At 39.1% G+C, this 24,328-nt stretch overlaps 1 pseudogene; it reads right to left on the bottom strand.

Annotated features, from left to right (window-relative positions):
* Positions 1 to 1,142: 1,142 nt before the first annotated feature.
* Positions 1,143 to 22,276, bottom strand: LOC131565400 (synaptonemal complex protein 1-like; annotated as a pseudogene).
* Positions 22,277 to 24,328: the final 2,052 nt, after the last annotated feature.

Genomic DNA, 24,328 nt, shown 5'->3' with positions numbered 1-24,328 from the left:
ATGAACTGAAAATAGGAGGAGATGGTATTGACACATGGCATATAAGGGGTGACTTTCACTTGGCAAGCTTGTATGTGAAGTGGCAAGGGTCATTGAACTCTGCCCTCCGTACCCCACAGTTGTTTTTGCTTATGCGCTATTATTGGAACCAAATTATCCCTTGTTTATATATATTTTTAAACTATTTAATTAAAATTGTTACTATTTTTAATATTGTTTGGCCTTTTTATGTTGGGATAATTGGGCAAACATAACACTTGTAATTTTGTTGTTATGTCTAGGCTCTGAAGCAGGATTTGTCATTGTTGTGGAACCAAGATTTGTCAGGACCCAGGACATCCCTCTGGCTGTCCTGAGCAGCCCAGACCCCTGCCAGGGGGCTCAGAGACCCTGGCACAGAGCCCAAAATGCCCCTGTGGTTTTGATTATGACCCATGGAGCAAATTACCAATCTCGTATGAAGATCAGCAAGCCACAACACTTTAGGTAGCATATTGGTGAAGTTATTACAGGATGGAAAAGTAGATTTTAGGGTTTTTGGTATGGGGGTTAAGTAGGGAAGATGGTGGGAACTGGATGTGTCTAGCTTTCTCCTTCTTCTTCTTGGCCTCCATCTTCTGCTGTGATGGTGGCACTTACAGATTGGTTTAGAGTAGAAGCCCACTGTCTAACACAGGTGATAGGTATTGGAAAGTAATTGTAAACATTGTATATGTCGTTTTTAGTATAAAGACATAACACAACCCTGGGGGAGGCAGAGTGCCTGGAACTGTCTTGCTGAGCTCACCTTGGCAGGACAGGAGAAAATTTTTTATAGATAAGATAAAATAAACAACCTTGAGACGGAGAAATGAAGAGCCCTGACTCCTTCTTCAAGCACCAGACTGGGAAAAGAGACTTTGGAACTTTTCTCAGGGTCACTCTGACCAGCCAGAGATCCTGACAAAGATTAACCAAGGATTAATACAGAAATAGATGTTCTAATCTATCCTTGCACTTCTGCTGGTCCCTAGGAAGGCTGGTGGGTGATTTCTGTCTGTGTTCAAATATTTAAAGCAACAACAAATAGTCCCACACTTTATATTTCAGATAAACAATTTAATGTCATCTTAACATTGGTTTCACAATCTTATAACGTGCATATTTTACTCCTTGTGAAGCTGAAATCTTTTTAAATACAAGTAATTCTACTGAAATTTTAGAAGTTTCGAAACCATTTTAACATACTGAAAACAAAACAGTCTAAAAAGACAGGTCTAACAGCCATTAAAATGCAGGAAAAAGCAAGAGGACTTCAGGTAAAAGAACATTCATTTAACAGCTACATTTCTTCCACTAAGTAGTTATGTGTTAAGAAAAACAGAGTAAATGTAAAAGAACAGAAGTTCTTTGAAACCAGAATTTCTAATGCCAGAAACAGCTTTGAAACAACTTTCTGTGTAGTTCTATTTATTTCCAAATTTAAAATTGGCTAATTTGTGTCCCAACATTTTGAAGCACAAGGGAGGAAAGGTGGAAAATGCTCTGCAGGGGTTGCAGTTATAGATCTATAAAGTTTATATGTGTAAAGGAATGAACACAGTATTAAACACACTGAGTATGACAGAAAAATGCAACAAAGCACCAACTCTGAGAGAAAAACAGCCCTGCAAGCAATGCCAGGGCACTGGGCATTTCTGCATTTTAAGCAAAGAGCTTTACAGTATCTTTAATTTTCCTTTTCCTGTCCATTTTGGAGAGCACAGTCCAGCCCGCCTCGTGCATTCTCCTCATGGTTTTGAGTTTCAGAGCAGAGCCTGGAGATTTCACACTGCATGGAGCTGGGCTCTGGGAAGGAAAATAAAGCCATCCTTTCGTTTCTGTAAACAATCTGATTAACTGCTTGGTTTAATCTTAGGAAAGGTTAACATACCTTTTTTGGTGCTGTGGAATGTAACTGTGAAGCTTGTGGATAATCTTTGTACAAATTTTTAAACATTTCTTCTTCCGAGACTATGCTCTAATAAATTAAAAAGTTACTTAGTCACACTATATTAAAAATACTTTTTCTTTCCCCCTAATGATATTAGACTATGAAAAAAAAGATGTCATTATGAGGCATAACAGTTCAATAAAAAGAATGTTAATTATATACATACAATGACAATTCCAGAAAGAACCAATAAATTAAAAATATACACATAAATATTGGCTGGAATGTGGAAGCCCAAACTCTTTATTTCATTCTCAGCCTCAGCAGTGAGCACAAAGAGCTGCTCAGCACACGATTTGTTCTCTGGCTCTTACCAGGAGCTCAGTGTGCTCAGAGCTGTCTGACTGAGTGTCAGCTGCACAAGCACTTTCTGCTTTTTCCTGCTGCTCTGCCCTGCAGGCAGGTTTGTGCTTCTTCCACTCTGCATTTTATCCAATGGAGGAGTCTTTATAACACATGTCTGGGAAAGAAAATGTTTCTCTTTTTAGATTATATTTTATGGGGTAAGTATGGAATCTAAAGCCAAACTCAGGACCCAGTTTACAGTCTGAGTGTCCCAGAATTCACCTGAGAGAAATGGTGGAACTCTGATCTTTCCATCCAAACATGAAGCAAAGACCCAAACAAAGTGGGGTGGGGTGGAAATATAATTTTTTATATTATTTTTGTTGCCAAATGAGGAGAATGAAGGGGAAGCTATGGAAGAGCTGAGTTTCATGGCACATTGTATTTAAGTTCTCCATGCTTATCTGCAGAAATTCAGGTTATTCTGAACTGTAGCCGCTACATTGGACTCTATCAAACATCAAAGAAAATGGGAACAAACAAAACTGCAGGAAAAGGCTTTCAGAGAAAGATTGATAGCTATATCAAGATTGGTGTTATTTAAAATAGTCTTTTCACTAGAAGTGAAACTGAGAAGCACTGAATGGTCCAGTGCAGTCCTTTTTTAGACTGATAACATCAAAATGGTGCTGGATTCCATTGTTGCAATGTGAAAACCACAAGTGAACTCCTGACAGGAAGAAGGGTGAGTTCTGCCATCAGGACTACTTTGATACTTTGACCATTTTTACAGCTGTATCAGCTTTTTTCTTTCATAGAGGAAAAGTGCCTTTACAAATGGACACTTTTAAAGACTAAGTAAATCAGTTCTAGAGACATTAAAAAATCAACAACTGAGCAAGAAAAATTACACACTGGGAGCCCTTCCAGAAACTGCTGTCTAATATCTCCATGGGATGGTGTGACCCTTTAAAATCCCTTCTTATCCCAGGGGGAAAAAAAAATCTACAGAGAAGTAAGAAATATAGGCAGAAAAATGCAACAAGAAAAATTCACTGTTAGGAGTTACAAAACTTCAATGTTGGACTGCCCAAGAGGCTTCCTGTACTGAAGGAGGCATTTTTTATTTTTATTTAATTTTTTTTTTTTATTTCAGGAATATAATTTGGAGATTTTCTATTTTTACATGAATAGATTCACTGTATAGATCTAAACAAGGTTTAGCAGTCAGGAACATAAATTTGTATTTTCTATAATTTAAAAAGATTGAAGTCAAAAGCATTCCAATGTCTTTTGTTGAATGCAAATAAATTCTCATGGCACTTTAATTGATTCTACAAATATAAATATTACCAAATTGTAAAAGCAATTAAAAAGTTAAAGTTACCTTGTGTTTCTTTTCACTGTCAGGAATCACACTGCCAGAGTGCTCTTTTACAAGATTCTCCTACAAAAGAGTTATGTGACAGCAAGGAAATATTGATTTGAATTCAGTTGTTAAAAATCTTCTTGGTGTAATTACAGAGCACAGTCTACAATCGCAGACTGCTACAAAGTTCACACAAATCTATGACCAGATTTAGCACAAGCCCAGCATTCCAAAGTCACTGTTTTCTGTTCAATTTCATTTCTTATCCAACTTCTCCCACAGCACAAGCCCAGGCCACACCTCTCACCCCCAGTGCTCAGGGAATAAAAAACTCCACCTTTTCTTCCATTTCTGCTCTCAGCTGTGCCTTAAGGGAGGACAGTTCCCGTTTCAAACATGACAGCTCATTTTCCTACAAACCATTAAATAAAGGACAGGGTTAACTCTGCACAGACCAGAAAAAGGAAAACAGTCCCAAGTGAGGCAGTAATTAACAGGGACACTCATTAGATACACAAGATAATTCTATGTGCTTTTCAGCCCTATACTTGAAGCTTTGCTTTAGCTTGTTTAACAAAGACTGAAGCACTGTAAGAAACAGGTACTTGATCAGAAGTGTTCAAGGTAATACCTTAAAACCCTTGGGAGAGCAGGGGTGAGAGGGCACAATCTAAATATTTAAAACAAAAGTTTCCTATTCAAAGTCAGAAACATGGGAAGTCAGAACATGACACGCTACCTGGAGGAGCAGACACAAACACACTGCTACTGCAATTTATTTTTAGAAACATTTTGAGTTTTTAGTGCCCAGAATAAGATCTGTTGCAGCAGGTTGGGTGGGACTGCTACTGGTAAAAATTAAAAGCACACTGGAAGTGTTCCCAGAGAATGTCTCTGGTGGGAAGACCCCAGAGCACAGCAGGAAAAGAAACTCTCTAAGCAAACTGAAAAAAGATCTTTAGAAGTCACAAACTGACTGAAGATCACATCTTTTGTCTCTCTGTGCTGTTGGTGGGCAAGAGGGAGGGATTGGAAAAAAAGATGTTTTAAGGATTTTTTAAAATTCTTATTACTCACTTTTAATTCTCTTATTAATTTTTATACTATTTATTTTGAATCTGCTTTACCCTCAAAGTGTTTTTCTCCTAATCCTTATCTCAACTCAGTCCTTGAATTTTCTTTCCCCTCCTCTGCTCAACAATAGCAGAGAAAAATGAGTAAATGTTTTTTTTGTGTGTGCCTGCACTTAGCCAGCATAAAACCCCTACACAAGGACATCAGCCCCTTCACTGAATTATTGACCATTGCAAAGTGCTCCTTACCAGTGCTCTTTCTGATGAGAACTGCTTTTGCTGTTTCATTTTATATACTTTTAACTCTGCATCTTTTTCTTCAACCATTTTATCATATTCATTCTGTGGTAAAAAAAAAACCAAACCAACAACAAACTCAAAACATGTGACTAAATGTTGCAATTATAGAGTTATCCAGTCTTTAAACATCATTTTTTCAAACCAGGCCCTTAAGATTCATAAAGAAAAGATTCATTGATGCTTCCGCAGAAACTGTAAAACAGGAAATGCTCAATTCAAGTATTATTTTGTGGACTGGCAGAGAGTGCTTTATTTCTGTGCAGCAATATGTGCTCAACACTAAGCCAGCTGTGCCATCTTTATTAATGTATCTGCTAAAGATATTGCAAAATGAGGAATAGAAAGGTAAACTAAAATGTGTCAGGCTAAACTGCTGATGGTCATTAAGTAATCTCAGAGAGAGCCAAACTGATACTGAAAAATATTGCATTCACATGGTATCAAAGGAAGCCTGAATTGAAAAAAATCTAAAAGTCCCAGAAGTTTAGATGAATGGAATTTATCTGCCCATAGGAATGTGTTCATAATCTTCAAATGAATTTGATTTTAGATGAGGCAAAGTGCAGCATGTGTTCAGCTTCCTTTTCCCAGACTCAGGCCTGTTTCTGCTTTTGAAAGGTCATTAACGTGGTGTCACAAGTTATAAACATGGTATTGACATGGTATCACCCATTGCAAACCACAGCAAGCAGGAAAATCTCTGACCTTGTGCTTTTCCATCAGTGTCACCATCTCAGTTATCTTGTGCTGACATTGGGTATCAGTTTCTCTCCGTATCATTGCAGTTTCATCACAAAGCAACCTCATATTTTCTACCTGTCAGTAATAAATTGCATCTCATTCATCAACATAACAATATAATTTTTTTTAGATCTTAATTTCTTCTTCCCCCTGTGGGGGCAAAGTTTGCAGTCCCACTTGGGCTTCATTTGCTTTTAAGATCCCTTTCAAATACCTCATCTTTTCTGCAGATTGTTAAAATGGGCAAGATCAAAGGTACAGCCATGGCAGGCAAGCTCACTGCAAACCAAAAGGCCATTTCAAGCCCTCTGCCCTAACATTTCTTAGTATTGCCATCAAAAAAGTGTGGGCGGAAAAGTCCTAATGTGGGAGACGTTATAATCTAATTTAATTGTGCTGACTTTATACCAAGGGTGGAATTTCTTTGCACTATATCTTGAAAGAAAGAATTTTTAATGGAGTTCTTATTTTAAAGATATTTTCAAATACTCCAACCTAAGAACCAAATGTACTAAAGCTTTGCTCACAGGCAAACACAACAAGGTCCATTTATATCTGAAATGTAAGAACAAGGACTCCTGCCAATAAAGCTTCATAAAAACATTTTAAATTTAAAAAAAAATTAGATTGTAAAAATTAACACCTCTCACCTCTTCACGTAGTTTATTTTAATTTACTTTTCTTGTTTCTATGTCTTTTTGATAGATGTCAACTTCTTCCTTATGTTGCTTGTTCATATTTTCCTTGTCTAACTGCAATTTATTCACCTTTTGAGAATGCAGAATTGCTGCTGTTATTTGTTTAGGAATTACTATGTTGATGATTTTTTCTTACCTCTTATTTTTGAGCACAAACACTCTGTTACTTTTCAGGCATATGATTAAAGTGTTTGCTATTTAGAAGTTCACCTTTTTTTTTAATAAAGAGTTGAACTTAGGCCTGAAGTGAGTTAGAAAATACTCAAAGGAACAATGGCAACAGCACAATGGGGAAGACTGCCCTAAGCAGTCACCCTAAATGCTGTGAATGCCTCAGAAAAAAACAAATACAGATGGAGATTTTATTCCCTCTCTTGTAAGTCTGTATCAGATTTTCACAGGTTTTATGGTACATATGGTACATTTTTCTCCCAGCTGTGCATTTTGATTACAGTTTTTCCCTTTTAAGTTTATCATATGAATATCCTCAAAACAGTCCACTTTTCTTCAGGTGCAGTACCCAAAGCTGGACACAATATTCCCATCAGAGGGATTGCCACTGAAGAACACATTTAAAGAACAGCCTAAAAAGAGTAATATATTTATATATATATATATGTCTTTTAAATTCTTTTCTGTTACAATGAGGTTGCTGAACCCTGTTCAGTCCACTATCAACAAAAGAAAGGAACAGATTTGAAACATCATTAATTGCAATGTGAATCCATCTCTTAAATGTCCAATAGTCAGTGTCCAATGATTAAAAATGGAAGCATCTTCTAAAAACTATGAACTCCTTCCTGCAAAGTCTGTATCCCAGATCCAAAAACCAGTTCCGAATGTATTTAACAAGTATTATCATTATTTACAGTGGGACTTAAAAACACTCACCTCATCTTCTACATGATGTTATTTAAACCTACCTTCTCTTCATAAGTATTACTTTTCTTGCTTTCTGCAATAATTTTCTTTTTCAGCACCTTATTCTGTTGAAATAAAACAAAACAAGCACTGTACCTTAATAAGTTAATAGAATTATGTCATGGTTTAACTGCATCAAGAAATTCCAGCTTTCATCAGGCAAATAACTCTCAGCTGTTGTACAGCTCAGGTTCCAGAACAATTTTTCAAACAAATGAATGTTCAGCTAATTTCTGTGATAATTACTGTTTCTTCATGACCTTAAGAAAGGCTCCTCCTGAGCAGCAGCAGGGAATAACAAATGAGGTGCAGAATGGGTATTAAAACTAAGATGCTGCTGACAGAAGGTGTGAAGATGTCATGACCAAAAATACAAGTTGTTTATTTTTACAGTGAAGTTACTACAGTTTGTGCCAGTGCAGAATTCTTTTCTACTAGTGGTAACTGAGATACTCATACAAGTACATAAATAACACTATGCACTAAATGAAAAAGAATAGAAGTTTATTAAAGATATTATTTTTGTAATTGCTCTTTTCAAATTAAGGCTCATTTAACAAATCAAGTGATTCCAAAGCTGACTCCCTAGTTTTCTCAGGGTTAGGATAAGAAAGGAGAATTTTTAAATTAAATAGGTGTATCTAAAGACATCACAGCAGACACAAACCTGCTGAAAAGGCAACCCAAAGTATAATGTGTTTATGTATTTGTGACATTTAAAATCTCTACACACCTCCTGCTGCAACTCTTCAATGCATTTGGTTTTATTTTCCATCTGTTTCTTTAAATTATTCATCTGAAAGAGATATTTCAGACATGAATTAGTAAGTTCTACAAATGACTCCCTATGTGAGCAATTCCTGTAAATGTTCTCAAACCTGCACTTGCACCAGTCTGGTTTGTTCCAATGGGACTGAAACACCAGCTGACATGTCAGAATAATCAGAGTTTTAGCCATAAAGTACCACAAGATGTTAATTAATGGCAGTGAACCAATTCCTTAGTGGTTAGAGACTCAAGAAAGAAGAAGAAAAAAAACCCAGGATCTTCACAATTTAAAAAATGCACTTGTATCAAGTTCCCTACATCCATGAAAAAATGAATTTTCCCAATTATTTTCTAGAATCTTCAATGGCTTTTCCTTTCTGGAAATTTCATTTTCAGTACTCTTAACCAGAAATTAAAATTGTAAATCTTAGACGTGTACAATGAAATTTTGAAATCCATTCTAATGCTCAAAACCCCAGGTTGCTTTGAAACAATAGAAAGAAAGTAAAAATGTTTGAATCTATTTAAGCTAAAACTCACACTACATATAAAAAGCAAGACAGCTCCTACTGTGTAATACAAAATGATGGCAAACATTGTTCCTGCAGCAATTGGTATTTCCAATCTGAGAAAATTTCTACTTGGCCAACAGCAATTCTGAATAGTTTCTGTTTAGCTATGTAATCTAGAAAAACTTTAATCAAAAAAATCCCAGAAAGCAGCATTTGAACATAACCAACTATTTGAGTCTACTTCCTTAAACAATATCAAATATTATTAATATTTTTTACTTGCCTTAGCTGGCTATTTGCCTCTTCTAGATTTTCAACTAACTGCTTTGTATTTTCTTCTTCTTTCTTACTATCCTAAATAAAGACCCGTGTCAGCAAAGAAATAAAATTCAAAGTGACTTCTTAAAAAATTCAAAGACATCCAAAGCACACTGACCTGCCTTGTTCACAAGTGTAAATACACTTCCTTTCCAATTCAAACACAAAAAATAGCTCAGGTACTCTACAGACCCAAGTCACGTTGCAGCTCATCATCTAATTTGTGAAACTGAGTCATTTGTCAAATTGAGTATTGACTCAAATTGAGTCCTTTCAAGAAAGCTGGAAGTTTACAACTTGCCTCTTGTTGTTCTTGCAGCTTCTGGAGTTCTGCTGCCACAGCATTTTTCTCTTGTGCTGTTTGTTCTTTCTCTAGTAAAAGCTTATTGAGATACACTGTTAGTTGTTCATTCTTTAACCTAATTTAAAACAAATGGCCAAGAGGAATAACAGGATGCATTTTGAAATCTCCTTTTAAATAAACATACCCATTATCAAGTGTTATTCCATGCTGAAAGAAGTCCAGGCCTTTATCTACAAATATAAGCTTTGCAGCAGAGCCAGAGAGATATAAAAAGGTGACAGAAGAAGGAAAGAAAATCAAAGTCAACTTTTATATCAATATAATGGTTAGTGAAGATGATGTAGTTCAAAGCAAGATTAGCAATGAATTCAGAAACTTTCTCTTCTTGTTAAATAAGTCAGAGAGATATGGAACAACTACATATGCCATAGAACACATACAAATAGAGAAAGTGGAATTTAGAAATGTAAGTATATAATTAATGGCATATATGTGGTTCAAAACTTCCATTAGAAAACAATCACAGTTCATTTCACTGTGTATTAAAGCAACTTCTATATTACACCAAAACTAATTCAATATTCTATTTTCAAATGGTCATACGCCTCTTGTTCAAGATCTGCTTTCAGAGTCACAAGCTGCTTTAAATAATCTTGTTCCTTCTCAGCTGTACTTGTCAGCTGTGCTTTCAAATCCTGGAATTCTTTCTGCAAAATGAAGAGTTTTCAGTATCCATGAGCAAACTCCAACTGCTGGAGGTTATCAGACATGAACTAAGAGCACAAGGCTTTCAGAAGAACCCAACAACATCCATGTCATGGATTATCCAGATTGGATCTTTCCAGTCTCTGCTGGGATCTGGAAGTGGTGTGAGATAGTGAACTGTGACACTGGTGCTGTTCATGTCTGTCCCCTGCTGTGAGTTTCATTACCTGGGCTGCACAATTAGGGTGGGACCCTGCTCTGGGTGTATAAACTTGTATCCAAGTCATGATGTGTGACTGCACTATTTCTAAAAACATGTTACTATTGCCCTGCTTCAGACCTCTCTCATCTGGAGAGCATTTTCATTTCTCTCTCCACATTTCTCTGTCTCTGCAAAATTTGTACAGTAGCCTCAAGCCTCAAGATTCTTCTTCAGTCAAAGTCCTCCAATTTGCCCATTTTAGAAAATGAGTGAAACTCAGTTCAGAACACTCAATGCACAGATTATAACAACAAGCAGACATAGTAAAATGCACACCTGATTTCACTATCTTAACTTTAGCTGATATGGATTCTTGTTAGGCTTGTAAATATAAAATCATAATGAAAATAAACCTCTGTTAAGAGTGTATTTCATATAGCTTAGACTTCTGTGACAGAAAATGGGCCTGTGTCACAGCACAGCAGGGTTCACAGAGGCCAGAGCTAATTACCTTCCTGGAAGGAAGGAAAAATGGGAAAACTTTATATCCAGAGGGAGTGGCATTTGAATGGGCATGAACAAAGGAGGAAATAACCAAAAACCTTGAGATGGAAAACCAAAAACAAGGGAGACAAGAAAAACCAAAAGCATGGGAGACAAGGAAAACAGAGGCAATAAAGAAGTTCTTCAAAGAAAACACTGAAATTGTGTGTGAGAAAGTTTAGTAGAAATGTTCAGGTAGACTGGATGGAGTTTATTTATGGCATTTAAGATACTTACAAAGCAAGAGGAATTTCATATGAAGAGCAAATGCCATGAGATTAATAAAATTAACATTTACCAGAGTTTCTGACAGCTCTTCAAGTTGCACTTCTTTATCACATTTTACTTTAGTCATCTCTTCTACAGCACATGAAATGTAAAATTATTGGAACAGAAATGATTTTTCATATTTAGCAGGCAGTATAAAACATTTACCCTTTTGCAATACCCAGTTCTCAAAACTTGTTGAATTAAGTTAAGAAACTGAAAAGCTAATTTATGACTTAATCTAAATGTAGACTTGAAAAAATGATTCAGACATTAGCAAATCTATATCTGAAGAGAAACTAAATATTTATCTTAAATAAAATTTACAGCCTATTATGTTTTCCACAAATATAGCTTCAAATAAACCATGGACTGTAAGACTAGAGTATTCTCCAAGTATTGATGCACCTGCATTGTTTCAGAAAAAAAATCTGAACTGCTGAAGGTATCTCATGGATATGCTGGGAAAGGAAACCAGTTGCTACTAACTTCCAGATGGTTTCTATGTGCACTTGCACAATTCTGGTATTTTTTGCAAGTTCTCAACAGCAAGGCAGAGCTCTGATTCTGGGGACTAAGGAGCACATCCCTAGAAACCACAGGATATCAAATTGATGATATTTAAAGACAACACCTGCCAGCATCATTCCACTTCCAGCATGGGGAGGGTCACAGAAACCTCCATGGGAGGTTTTATCTCTGCTGCAGAAGTCACTCATGGCACCTGCAGTGCTGCTGCTCTGAGCTGCAAACCAAAATTACCTCCAGAAGAATTTATGCATGAATGGTCTGACTATAGGAGCTGTGCACAGCACTGCCCTTTGGCTGCTGCCAGCACCAATGAGCCCCAAAGAAAAGGGATCAGCTGAGTAAAAATAAATCCAGGCATTCCTGACAGGTACAGGCCACTGTAAAATCATTTCTCCAACTACCAGAGACAGTCCATTTCCAGACAACAGCAGAAAACATTTTTATTACTGCCCAGCTCATTTTCTGCCTTTCTACAAGCCTTACCCAGTTCAGCAGATTTAATCTGGAGCTCCAAGGTAAGCAGCTTTGAGTCATCTTCAGATTTCTTTAATCTAAGAAAATGGTATCCCAAATGTAGAGTACAAAGCACTGCATTTGAAACTTACAGGACAATAAGACAAAGTCTTAGCACAAGCACTTTAAGAACATTTACCTTTCAACAGGCAGATGATAGATCTGCCTGCAACACACATCAAATTTCACTTGTACAACCTCAGAACAGCAGACATAAAAGTAAACAAATATATACCTACCTTTAAGAAATCTGTATTTCTTAAAGAGAGAATTATGAAAGTTGGAGGGGACAAAAATTTACTTTTTATACAGTATCAACTATCACAAACAAAAAAAAAAATTACATGAAATTCTCTGCATTTAGACCACTGCGTGAAAAAAACCTCCAAATTTCAGCTTCATTTCCAGTTGTTCTTGATTTTGTCATAGACTGCAACCTGTAAGATCACTCCTGGAATTTAAACTCATTAATTTGCCTATTTTGCAAGCTTTTCAAATCGGTAACAGAAGTCTCCAACTCCTCTGTCAGGGCTGCAAGCAAAGCCTTCATTTTTTTACATTCTTCCTCCTGCTCTTCCTTTTCTCCAGTGACCTGAAATAATGTTTTCACTGTAGTCTGGAATTCAGTTTCCAAGTTCTTTTGAGTAGCCTTCAAGACATGATATCATTTCTAAACATGTTTTGCAACAAAAAGCTACAGCTGTTTCATGTCTAAAGTATCCATAATTATTTATGCAAATACTCATCTAATCTATTTCTACTGTAAAACTATAAGCAAGGGGTACCTCTGCCTTTTGCAATGAAATTTTAGCCTCTTCCAGCTCTGCCCTCAAATGTTCTTTACTGACCTGGGATTCCTTTAACATTTCTTCATTATGTACTAAACAAAAAAAGATGTTTATATTTTAAAAAATAGGATATTTACTAAAAAATGCTGCCAAAAATGGAAAATTACATACATTTAAAGAATGTAACAAAGACCAATGGTACTGACATCATATACTATAAAATAATATATAAAATTTGAATATATATGGCTTAAAAGTATTGGCAATCAAGTTCTGAAAAGTTCCCTCAGTGACATCTGCCTGACTGTAAATTTGCAAACTGAAGCAACATATTTTTCCCTTGTAATTTTCAAAAGCTCTCACTGCTTGACTCCCCCTAAAAACTGCCCTGCCAGTCCTGCTCCCACATGAGCAGCTCCTGCTCCAAACAAAAATAAGGCCTTCAAGGCCCCAAAATTCTGCTGCCAACCAGCAACAGAATAGGACTGTCATGACCCTGTTTCCTGTGCTTCTCTAAACAATTACATATAATAAATAAACAATTATAAACAATTACATTTCAATTCTATAAACAATTCCATTTAAACACAGCAGGCAGAACTCTTACATTTTGCTTCCATTAAGTCAGCAATCTTATTTTGTGATGTCTGCAGCTGAGCCTTGATGTCTTCTATGACATCATCTTTTTCATCTCTCTGTATGGTAAGAGCTGAAATCTAGAAAAATGCAAGAAATATCATCATGAAGTCTGGAAAAAATATTAATTTTCATTTGTACCCCAGGTATGATAATCAGACATTTTGCTGTCATTCAAGATAGACAGATAGATAGATAGATAGATAGATAGACAGACAGACAGACAGACAGATAGATAGATAGATAGATAGATAGATAGATAGATAGATAGATAGATAGATAAAATTTGTCTAGATAATATCTTAGCCAAATATTGATCAAGTCACATTATTCTAAACAAAAAAGTTCTCCAATTCAAAATCAAACCATAAATTCCAGTAGAGTAAAGGGACTGAAACACCACTAAACTTAGCAGAATTTGACTTAAATACAGCTTCAGATATTATTTTGTCTTTTTTACTAATACCCAGAAACACTTCTTGGCTCTTGCATTGCCCCTTTAGGCACAAACAAAGCTCTACATCTTAGATGGTAAAATGAGCAAACCTGCTTTTCCTTTCGACTGACTTCCAGTTTGCATTCTTTCTCAAACTTGTCCACTTTTTCTGCTTCTTCTTTTACTTTGGAGATACAGTAACATCCATAGTTAACATTCTAGCTGAAATATACCCCAAGTTCAATACAACTTCCAGTTTAAGATTGCCTGGAATTGTACAGCTGTACCATTTGTTTCCCAAGAGTAATTGCTGAGGCAATGTTTGATTTTATAATCAAAATACAAACAGAAAAGAGCATGTGAGAATGAAACAGGAACATAGCAGGCTATACATACAGAGAGCGAGCATTTAGCTAAAGTTTCTGTAGCTATACACTAGTGCATTATCTTTTAAATAAACAAACTATGGGAAGTAAGTATTGATCTCTAGACTGTACTTCACAGACAAAACTTCAATTTTGAGTGACTGTTTGAGAAATAAAGTTCTAGCTTTGGCCCAGTGGAACAGCAACAGAAGGGGCCAGGCAGTGACCAAAGGCAGCAGGAATAAAAGAAGGGTCCCAGTGTCTCAGTGTGAGCTGCTCACCATTCCAGCCCTTCACATCTGCCTGCCCTGACACTGCATGTGTAACACAAGCTATGAAGTACAAAACTGAGCCAGCTGCATAAACACAATAAACAGAATTCTCACATTTGAAACTCATTTCCAATCTGTCATTCTCTGCTTGCAAACGAAGCTCTCCAAATGCCACTGTCATTCTCTAAACACAAAATTTTATATTTGAAGTTCAATATTGGAAACCCTGGAACTTCTCCAGGGGCTGCTGCCCACCTCAGCCATTCTGAGGAACCAGCAGGGAGGTGAAACAGAGCCCAAAGAGAAGCCAGAAGCTGTGGCAGTGACCCAGCACTAAGCACACATCACCCAGATCACAGGATCTACATCCCACACACTGCTGCACCTTCTCCATTGAATGTGTTTGATAGAACACAAAAATAATTCTTGAAAAGGGATTGAAAACCCAACTTCCTGCATCACACATGACATGATACCCACACAGGATGGATACAAACAGTATCCCAAAATAAACATGGAACTCAGCTCAGCTCACATAACTCACATTCCTTGCATCAAGCTTGCTCACTTACTTCTACGTTGCTGTGAAGTTCCTCATACAATTATATTGTTGCTTCCTTTTTCTGTTCATCTATCAAAGCAAGAACATATGAGAAAGTTTTTCTTTTGGACAAGAATTCCAGCTGTCCAAGTGATTATACTTAATCAGCATAATAAATTTAAAAAGGAATTATCAACTCCATTCTTATTTAATAAGTCATTATGAAACATGCTGCCGAAAGTTACAGAATCTAGGAAAAATGTGTATTTCAATGAAACATTAAGCAAGCTCAGCTTTTAAATTTCCTTCCTAAGATATTTTTTCTGTGAAAAGTGTAATTCTGGATCAGTTTATGTGACCATATTAAAAATTATAGTATTAATGCTGTTTAATAATAATCTATCAAAACTGTTAGTATTTATAAACTGTAATCTAGGGTTTAGCACTGAATTTCTTCTTATCAGCAGATACCTATAACCACAGAGCTGTCATTATAAAATTGCAACAACACTCCATGTCCATATTTTCCTTCTTTCCTTTCACTTTTGTAATTGATACTATTTTTTCCTAAGAAAACAATTAAAAAGAGAACAGTAAAAGAAACAGCTATCAAAAAAGAACAGTACATCTATATACAAGTGTTTCTAGAATTAAGGCTAAAAAGAAATAGACACTTCTTAAGTATCCACGATCAAGTTAGTATAATTCTGATGATTATAATACCAATTCTAAATTGCATATACAGTAGGATTTCCAATCAAGAACATATTTTAAAACCTCAAGAATTTAAACTTCATTAAGTTATCCAACTGTCTTGGCTTATTCAGTTTCATTAGAAGAATTCCAGTTACTCATTACACCTTGGGGTTCAGACCTTTTTTCCCCATAAATATGTGATGGCTGAAAACAGGAAATGTCAGCTCTGGAAATTTGTTACAGAGTGCTGGGAATTCAGAGTAGATTCCACTGCCTAAAAACAGGCGTGAAGTGTCACTTCTCATGTCTGAATATATTCCCAGAGTGTGGCTGGGACTGCAAAGCTTCAATGGGCTGAGCAGCCTTGGGGAGCCCTGCCCTGCCCTGCAGTGGCTCCAGTGCCAGTCGGGGCTGTGGGCACTGCCTCAAACCTGGAGCACTGTTTGGGCACCCAAAGAGCTCCCAGGCTGGCAACCTTGCAGCAAGCAATCTCAGTGCCTTCTAAAGCCCTCTGCATTTAGCATTACAAACCACAAGTCTGTTAGACCTGGGGCTTCACTTCCAATTTTGTGAGCCACTTAAAATTCACTTCTCATTCTGAGAGCCACATCCAGTTGATCTCAACTGGAGAACTTTTCTGAACAGCATGAGAAATTTCTTCTTCTTGCTTCTGTTTGTGAATTTAGAGCAAGCTAGAAGCACATTTACTCTGATAAATAAAAACTAAAAAAGCATTTACATTTGCTGGTCTTCTCTGCAAAGCGAGTGCAGGTTTCCTTGAGCAGATTACACAGATGCCTCGAAGCAGCAGCTCTAAGGGAGGGAAAAATATCATGTTTGCACAGGAGTGCACAGTGCTTTGTGCACCTAAGGAGTAACAATGGAAATTACTTTCAAAATTTAACAGCTACATAAAACTGCCCACATGGAAACTGATTATTTCCACCACAAAAATATATACTTGGTGCTATTACTCACTCTTTCAAGAGATCTTTATTTTCACATATCTCATCTTCCAGTTTCAAATGGAGTTTCTCATTTTCAAACTAATTTCATGGGGAACAAATGCAAAAAGACACTGTTATTGAAAAATATATTAGAAATGCACTTTGACTTCTCAAATCCCTCATGAAAAAAGTAATTTGGGGCATCAGTAGACAGAAGTCTGTTTTATCTGTATTACACGCTGAGTCACGTTTCTTGTTTTCTTTTGCATGAAAGATGCAATAATTAATGAACAATAATTTGCCAGCAAATGAGACACTTACAGGTATATTCTTCATACACACCCTCACACAGGACAGGTGCCTGCAACTTCTCAAAATAATCATTTTCTCAAGGCACAAACCAAACTGCAACAGTCTTTAATATTTAACTGTATCAATAATAGTGTCATACTGAATCAGGAAGCACTGAACTTCATCTATTCAATGTACACTATACAATACTGGCCTGCAGCTCTTGAATGGCTTTCTTCTGTGCTTCAGTAATCTTTCTATTCTCTTGGAGTTTTCTTTCTTTCTGGTTTAGTTCAGTTTCCACAGTCAGTTTCCAGTGCTTGATCTTCTCAGCCTCTTTGTAGAGTTTTGAGAACAATTCATTCATTGTTTCTGGATTCTATTAAAACAGGTCCCACAATTTAATCTCAAATATTAATCAATTAATAGTATATAATATCTAATTATTACTGTTGTAGATAATGTATTTATCTTTTAAAAACATCACAAGAGTTTATATATGATCAGGAGCCAAAGTTTAAATCTTTGTGCATCTTCTGTGTATGTATCAAAAGGCATTACAGAGCACATAGGAGAAACAAATACAATGAAATATCCCAAACCCCCTTCAGACATCACCAAATAGATGGGCTTAAAGACATAAGGATAACTGCAGTCCACCAAAATCAATAAAAATTTTGCCAGAATTATCAGTGAAGCCAAAATTCCTTCTAGCAGGTTCTTCACCCCATTTCTGTCCTCTCCTTCTGACAGACACTGCTGAGTTAATTAAAAGCAGCTTCAGAGACTTGGCCCAAGAGTACCTGTGATATTGCCATGGACACACACAGAATCACAGAATCACAGAATAATGAGGTTGGAAGAGACCTCTCAGATCATTGAGTCCAACCTATGCCCTGACACTGAGTGCCATGTCCAGGCTTTTTTTAACACATCCAGAGATGGTGATTCTACCACCTCCCTGGGAAGAGCATTCCGGTGCTTCATTATTCTTTTGGTGAAATTTTTTCCCTAATATCCAACCTATCCTCTCCCTGCTGTAGCTGGAGACTGTGTCCTCTGGTTCTGTCAGTGCTGCCCGGTGGAAGAGCCCGACCCCACCTGGCTCCAACCTCCCTGCAGGAAGCTGTAGAGAGCCATAGGATCACCCCTGAGCCTCCTCTTCTCCAGGTTAAACAGCCCCAGCTCCTTCAAACGTTCCTCACAGGGCTTGTGTTCCAAACCCCTCACCAGCCTTGTTGCCCTCCTCTGGATGTGCTCCAGCATCTCAACGTCCTTCCTAAGCTGAGGGCCCAGAACCGGACACAGCACTCAAGGTGCAGCCTCAGCAGTGCCCATACAGGGGCAGAATGAGCTCCCTGCTCCTGCTGGCCACACCATTCCTGATCCAGGCCAGGATGCCATTGGCCTTCCTGGCCACCAGGGCACACTGCTGGCTCATGTTCAACCAGCTGTCCCCAGCACCCCCAGGGCCCTTTCTGCATGAGCACTGTGCAGCCACACTGTCCCCAGCTTGGAAAGTTGTAGGGGACTTCTGTGGCCAAAATGTGGAACTCAGCTCTTGGACTTACTGAACTTCATGCTGCTGGACTCTGCCCATCCATCCTACTGATCTAAGCCTCTCTGCAGAGCCCTCCTTCCTTCCAAGAGATCAACACAAGCTCCCAGCTTAGTGTCCTCTGCAAATTTACTGATGAAGGACTCAATGCCCTCATCCATGTCATCTATAAAAATATTGAACAGAACTGGTCCCAGTACAGAGCCCTGAGGGACAGCACTGGTGCCTGGCTGCCAGCTGGATGCAGCACCATTCACCATCACTCTCTGGCCCAGCCATGCAGCCAGTTCTGAGCCCAGCACAGAGTGCTCCTGTCCCAGCCATGGCTGCAGCTTCTCCAGGAATGTGCTGTGAGAGACAGTGCCAAAGGCCTTGCTGGAGCCCAGACACACAACACCCACAGCCTTTCCTGCACACACCAGGCGGTCACCTGCTCACAGAAGGAGCCCAGGTTGGTCAGACATGACCCACCCTTGGTAAAGCCCTGCTGGCTGGGTCTGATAGCCTGGCCAGGCTGTGAGTGCCGTGTGATAGCACTCAGTGTGAACTGCTCCATTATCTCACCTGGCACTGAGGCCAGGCTGACTGGCCTGGAATTACCAGGATCCTCCTTCCTACCTTTTCTGTACATGGGTGTCACACTGGCCAGTGTCCAATCATCTGGAACCTCACAGTGAGCCACAACTCCTGATAAATGATGGAGAGAGGCTTGGCAAGCTCATCTGCCAGCTCCCTCACCACCCTGGCATGGACCCCATCTGGACCCAGGGATTTATAAATATCCAAGTGTCACAGCAGTTCTCTGCTCATGCACGGAGCAGGAAGGAAAAGCACCACCCTTGTGCCCTTAGACCACCTTGAAAGTGCCCTACAAGCAGGGCTGGGCCAGTGGTCGAGGCAGGGAGAGCAACACAAGAGCCCCAAGGGCCCTTTGGTTCACTTACAACAGCCCCAAACAACATCCTTGTACTGGCTGCATCACAGTTTTGTTACAGTCCTGTGGTACTTTAATAGCTTAGGATTAAAAAAAGTCTAAAAAGTTGTCAGGGATATGAAAATCAGCAGAGAGAGCACAAGAAATGTGTTTTATTTTGTGGTAGCAAATAGTGTTTTGTAGCTGCAAATACAGAAGCTATTGCAAAAAAAATGAGCTGTACTGAGTTGTGCTAAAGCAGAGATCTGCTGGTAAAGACACTGTGAAAGGAATCCAGTGCTTGAGGAAACCACTGAATTAATTGTTTTACAGATAAAATAAAGCCAGACAAGGCAATTGGGATAATCCACTTCAGTTTTCCAAAGAATACTCTGACTTCAACCCTTCTGCCCCTCAACAGAATATTCAGAAGCAGTTCCACAAGGATGCTTAAATGTTTAAATCTTACTCTAATTAATGCTCATAGACTTTGCAGGCACTTGAAACAAAGAAAGAACAAAAACAACATTGCAATCACCTTAATTTATAAGATTGTTTCCAGGCATGTTCACTAAATCCCAAACATCTCCTGGAAGTGATTCAGTTTTAAACAGGAGACAGAAAACATTGTTCCCTTTTGATTACTTCCTTTAGCCCTGGAATATCTACTGAATAATGCTTTAGGCACTGTTTGGGAACAAATTCAAAAGACCCCAAGGAATTAGATGTGCAGAGTTGATACTTAGCTGACCTCTTCATCTACTTCAGAGCAAAGTTTCACTTGCTGTGAAATTGTATCTGAAACATGAAGAGATTTTGATCAATGTATTTCTAAAAAAAGTAACAGTGAAACTGTATTTAACAGTTACAGATATGAAACTGTGAGACTACTCATGAAAATTAAAACTTGACAATATATACAAATCTAAAGAAGGTGCATGGCAAATATTCCAATGGTACCTGAATCAGTGATTTCGCCAGGCTCAACACATCGAATGGCAGCTTAAATTCATCATCTGAGCATCTGTTAAAACCCTGCACAAATTTAAGAATTTTTAGTTTCTTAGTTCCTTATGGGCAGATTTGTAAAGAGGAATTATAAAATCCAGGGAAAAAGAATCCCTACAGATGATGTGAAAATAGAATTTATCATTAATAAAACAGCTGCCTACAATTTTCAAAGCCCAAGGGATTGGTAATGGCTTTGGAACTCACTTCTTACTTCCCAGTGGTTGATCAAACTGTTGGTGTCCTGCAGTTTGATTTACAGACTGTGGCCAAAGGGGAGCTTTCAATGCAGGGAACTCAGCAGCTCCTGCCTGTCTGGGCACTGGTGCATGGCAAAGGACTCAAGGAGACAAATTACTTTTTTGAAGACCAGTAGTTGATATTTCTTTGCTTTACTTCCAAGGGCACTTCTAAACCATATCTGATTATGTTTCAGCATGAGAATACCCTTTTACAAGGTTTTGAAGTCACAGAAGTTCATCCTGTAAACAGCTAACTCATCTGCTGTCAGAATATCGCATCTGAATCTCAACATATTTCATAAGGAGCTTCGACATGAAAAAATAACTTGTTCAATTCTCATAACTCAGTGTGGGGACAGAACATTTTCACTGTACACCTGATCTGGTGAGACCAAGACACCAATGCCAGTGCGAGCATCTGAGTGGGGCCTGTGGGAATCCATAAAATCAGAAGGGTTTGGGAAAGCTGCAAAAGGCAGGCCTCAGAGACAGCAGAACTGGGATGAGAGCCAAGCAGCAGCCATGAGATTGGTCAGCAGAAAAATCATGTAGAAAGTACAAAAGTAAGGACAAATAGAACAATGGTCTGTGTATTAAGGCTTGGCTAGAATAACTCCCTAAGTTACAGAAAAGTTTATCTAGCGAGATATTAGGAAGCTTTAAGGTTAATAATGGAGCTCTGTGCATTGTGCTTTAGGGCTTAAAAGCAGGTATTGTATTCAAAATAAGCAAGCATTGTTTTAACCAAAGGTACGTGTGCTTATGGTGATTGGATAGAACTACTGTCAATGTGCTTTTGCTTTGTGTGACTGGTCAAAAAACTTTTAAAGTAAGTTGTAACATTAAGTTCTTGGTCAGCTGCCTGGGATGTGAGCTGCTGGCATCTTCCCATTGTCATAACCATGTAATGAGACTGATGCTGGAAAATAAAACAGCTCAAGGCAGTTCCTCAGCAGCCCCGTCCCGTTGGTGATTTGTACACAGACCCCGGCCAGCGACAGAGCCCTGCTCGCTCTCCGGGCTGAATTACCCACAGCAAACGTGGACTTACAACACAGAGCGGATGCTCCAGAAGATGATTCCCTTCAGTTTTGAGAAAACACAACAACAAAAGTCTTTGAAATTCAAACCGAAGATGTCTCTGCATGTGCCACTCCAGGCACACGCACAGAAATGAGTCCAGTGCAGGAGCGGTCCCGGCCTATGCAGGGGCAGGTGTGTGTGCGCTCCAGCCCGGGGCAAGGAGCAGGTGTGTGTGTGCTCCAGCCCGGGGCAAGGGGCAGGTGTGTGTGTGCTCCAGCTCGGGGCCCTGCCGGGGTACTCGCCGGGCCCAGCACTGTCCCCGTGTCCCCAGGGAAGGGCCCCTGCGCTTTCCCCCCGTCCCCTCCTCAGCCGCGGCCTCCAGAGCAGCACAGCCCGAGGGGGCGGCCGGGGGGGTGTGTGGTATGGGCCGCCTTCAGCGACCCCGCGGCCGAGCTCTCACCTGGGATCTGCCCGCAGACACCTGCCCAGCGCTCAGGCGCGGCGGCATGAACAATTTAAAGCGGTTTTCCTTCTCCATGGCTCCGATAAAAGGGCGGGCGGGGCGGCCCCAGCTCCCGGCGGCCGCTGGGGGCGGGCGCGAAGGACGGGAAGCGGCAGCGGCCCCTCAGCGCGGGAGAGCTCTGAGGGGAACAGGGGGTCCCGCCTGCACAGGGAATAACTGGGGGAGCCCAGTCCTCCTGTGGGAAAAATGCGTATTTTATGATTGCCTTTTCGCAAATATTAATCCAAATTACCCAAATTATTATTACTCTAATTATATTGCTATTTTTATAACCATTTTATTACTTTTAAATTTTTAAAAAACAAGTGATTGGTGTTTTTCACATCCTGTAACCCCCCCGTGTTGTAAATGGCTCCCCCAGAAACATTGCTACATGGGATGTTGTGTGTCAGACACTAAGTGAAAAATGCCAATCACTTGTTCTTAAAATTTTCAAAGTTTAATAGTAATTAAATTGTTATAAAAAGAGTCATATAATTAGGGTAATAAAAGTTTGGACAATTAAGTTTTAGGACAATGCAAGACAATAAGAACAAAGCGTTATGGATGTCCAAGTACCTTTTTCTGGGCAAAATAAGCCTGAAAAAGACACACTTTAACAGAGGATCAACCCTTAAAAACAATAACCTGTTACATATTCATACACATCATCCATGATGCATAAATTCCATTCAAACACAGGATTCTGTCTGGTCAGTGTCAGCTTCTTCCTCTGAATCTTGACGGTGTCTCCATGGCAGAGCAGGCGGGAAGAAGTTTGTTTGTTCTGATAAGAGAGCAATAAATTCTCTTTCTCTGAAAGATTTAGGTGTCCTGTGGCTGCTATCTCACTGTGAGTCCTTTCTTTAAAAAAGTATCTCACATAGCATGGTTTCTATTTTAACATTATGTTATACCCTAAAACTAGATTTAAGACACTACTTAAGAAAATTCATACAACATAACTTTCTAACACAACACATATAATATTCATTTTAATATTTGTGAAAAACGAGTCATACAATATGCATTTTTCCCACAGGGAATGCAGGCCCTGGAGGCATCTCCTGAAGCTGGCACAGCCCCAGCAGATGGCATCAGTGAGGAGGGGGCTGCTGGGAGGCAGTTTGGAATAACTTTGCTGTCCTAGGGTGACATTATGATGCTTGTATCCCCATTCATGTGTTCTCTTTATGCTGGATATTATGTTCTGTGCCTTCAAGACTGGCTCTGAAGAGCAAAGTTTTGTTTTGGTTTTGTTATCAGCCGCTCCCCCATGGCTGGCGGGACACAGAGACAGGGCAGTACATGGTGCTGTTTTTGCTTTTTGCTTGGCTTTTTGATTTGCTCTTGCTTTTGCTTCTGCTCATTAGTTAGTTTAGCTAAGCAGTCCAAATTTTTCCCTGGACTGTTTTTCCTTTCCCTTTTTTGGAACCACTCAAACCTGCTCTGGACTGGGACCTGGGAAACACCGAGAGTTTGCACCTTGTGGCTGCAGCAGCTGCCCCAGCACCAGAGGGACTGATAACAGAGCGACCACCCCAAGAGAGACTTTCTGAACTTGTCATCTTTTTCAGAGTGGTGAAAGAGTGGTATCACCTGGTATTGTTCATTTTGTGTGCTGGGGAGGCTGTGCCTGTTAAATAAACAGGTTCTTTCCACTTCTCTCCAGGGAATCCTTCCTGACCCAGTTGTGGGGAGGGACTGTTTGGGTTTGCTTTCTGGAGGGGCCCCTTTGGAGGTTTTCTCCCAAATTTGCCCTAAACCAGGACAAAATTTGGTGCCCAACGTGTGGGGCTTGAGAGAGAGTGGAAAAAACCCTGGTCTGACTGCATTTTGGTTGCCATTACTCTGTGTTGGTATAAAGCAGTTAATGGCCATGTTTTTTGAATTCATAATGTCTCTTGGGATGGAGGCTTGCATGCATTTCTGGTCCCCAGGTGCAGAGGATCATTAACGGGACATCACACCATGATCAATATGATCAAGTGAAGCCAATTTATTACAAAAAGCAAGCCATTTTTATACTGTTCTCTATTGTTCACACCTCAAGCTAATACATGATTGGTTAAATCCTTTTTACGCACT

This window comes from Ammospiza caudacuta, chromosome 17, assembly GCF_027887145.1.
Source record: "Ammospiza caudacuta isolate bAmmCau1 chromosome 17, bAmmCau1.pri, whole genome shotgun sequence".
NCBI lineage: Eukaryota > Metazoa > Chordata > Aves > Passeriformes > Passerellidae > Ammospiza > Ammospiza caudacuta.
This window is presented reverse-complemented; position numbering and strand designations above follow the sequence as displayed.